At 50.1% G+C, this 1791-nt stretch overlaps 1 non-coding gene across 1 annotated transcript; it reads left to right on the top strand.

Annotated features, from left to right (window-relative positions):
- The first annotated feature begins 483 nt into the window (after positions 1–483).
- LOC124893467 lies at positions 484–639 on the top strand. Its single transcript, XR_007050718.1, has one exon. It is a non-coding gene; the product is annotated as a 5.8S ribosomal RNA (ribosomal RNA).
- The last annotated feature ends 1152 nt before the right edge of the window (positions 640–1791 follow it).

Below are 1791 nucleotides of genomic sequence, written 5' to 3'. Positions count from 1 at the left end.
ATTTTATCGTGATGGGGATCAATCATTGCAATTGTTCGTCTTCTATGAAGAATTCCTAGTAAGCGTGAGTCATCAGCTCGCGTTCACTATGTCCCTACCCTTGTACACACCACCCGTTGCTCCTACAGATTAAATGATCCAATGAAATATACGGATCTCAGCAAAGTGGGCAGTTCGCTCCCTGTGACGTCGCAAAATGTCCATTGAACCTTATCATTTGGAGGAAGGAGAATTTGTAAAAAGGTTTTTGTAGGTGAACCGACGGAAGTATCATTGTCGAATCCTGCAAAGCAGAACAGCCCGCGAACATTTTTAACAACTGGGGAGTTCGTGCGGTCGGGGTGCTACGGTACTCTGCACAAGCGCCTCCCCCTCATCCCCAGTATGGAAAGCGCTAAGGAATACTTAAATCAACAGCCTGCCCCTCGCACCCCATCCGTGATGTGCGTTGGGGGGACCTATGCTTCTTTTGTAAACAAAAATGACTCTCGGCAATAGATATCTCAGCTCTCGCATTGATGAAGAACGTAGCAAAATGCGATACTTGGTGTGAATTGCAGAATCTCGTAAACCAAAGAGTATTTGAATGCAAGGTGCGCCCGAAGCCATTAGGCCGAGGGCACGTCTGCGTGGGCATCATGCATTATGTTGCCCCCTCGCATCGCACCTCAATCACGGGGCTCACTGTTGTCGTGGGGTGGATAATAGCCTCCCGTGCACCTCAAGCTCGATGATAGCCTAAATGTGAGTCCACGTCGACGGACGTCGTGGCAAGTGGTGGTTGTATCTCAACTGTCTTTGTTATCGCGGCTATAGCCCATCGCACGTCCGGACTCCAGGACCCTTTCGCGCTTAGGCACTCCAACCACGACCCCAGGTCAGGCAGGATTACCTGCTGAGTTTAAGCATATCAATAAGTGGAGAAAAAGAAACTTACAAGGATTCCCTTAGTAACAGCGAGCGAACCACAAACAGCCCAACCTTAGAATCGAGCGGCTCCGTCGTTCGAATTGTAGTTTGTAGAAACGTCCTCAGCTTAGGACCAGGCCTAACTCCCCTAGAAGGGGGCGCCAGAGAGGGTGAGATCCCCATTGTGCTCGGACACTATCACACCACGAGGCACTGTCTACGGGTCGGGTTGTTTGGGAATACAACCCAATCGGGCGGTGAATTTCATCCAAGGCTAAATATGGGTGACAGACCGATAGCAAACAAGTACTGCGAGGGAAAGATCAAAAGTACTTTGAAAAGAGAGTCAAAGAGTGCTTGAAATTCTCAGGTAGGAAGCAGACGGGGGTCGTAGATGTGCCCCAGTCGGATGTAGAATAGCGACTAGCCAGTCCGATGATCGACTCAGGGTGTGGACCAGCAAGAATTGGTAGGGCGTCCAATGCCCGGGCTCTCGATATACTCATGGAATACCATCTCCTTGATTTTGGCAGGTAGCGCGCGCCTCCGGCGTGCTTCGTAATTCAACCTAGTACAAGAGAAAATGCTGGATTATGACTGAACGCCACTAAGTCAGAATCCGAGCTAGAAGTGACACATGCGACCGCTGTCCACTTGCTGACCCACAGTAGCGGCCTAGGCCCCCAAGGGCACGTGTTGAATTCTAAGCCACCACGGTGGAAGAGTCGCTGCGGCCGCCTTGAAGTATAATTTCCATTGAGCGGCGGGTAGAATCCATTGTAGACGACTTAAATATACGATGGGGTATTGTAAGTGGAAGAGTGGCCTTACTGCCATGATCCAATGAGATTCATCCCTTTGTCTCTCTAGTTCGTCCCTCCT

This window comes from Capsicum annuum, unplaced genomic scaffold (assembly GCF_002878395.1).
Source record: "Capsicum annuum cultivar UCD-10X-F1 unplaced genomic scaffold, UCD10Xv1.1 ctg60026, whole genome shotgun sequence".
Taxonomy (NCBI): Eukaryota; Viridiplantae; Streptophyta; class Magnoliopsida; order Solanales; family Solanaceae; genus Capsicum; species Capsicum annuum.
The sequence above is the reverse complement of the archived record's forward strand: the minus strand, read 5'-3'. Positions and strand labels throughout refer to the sequence as shown.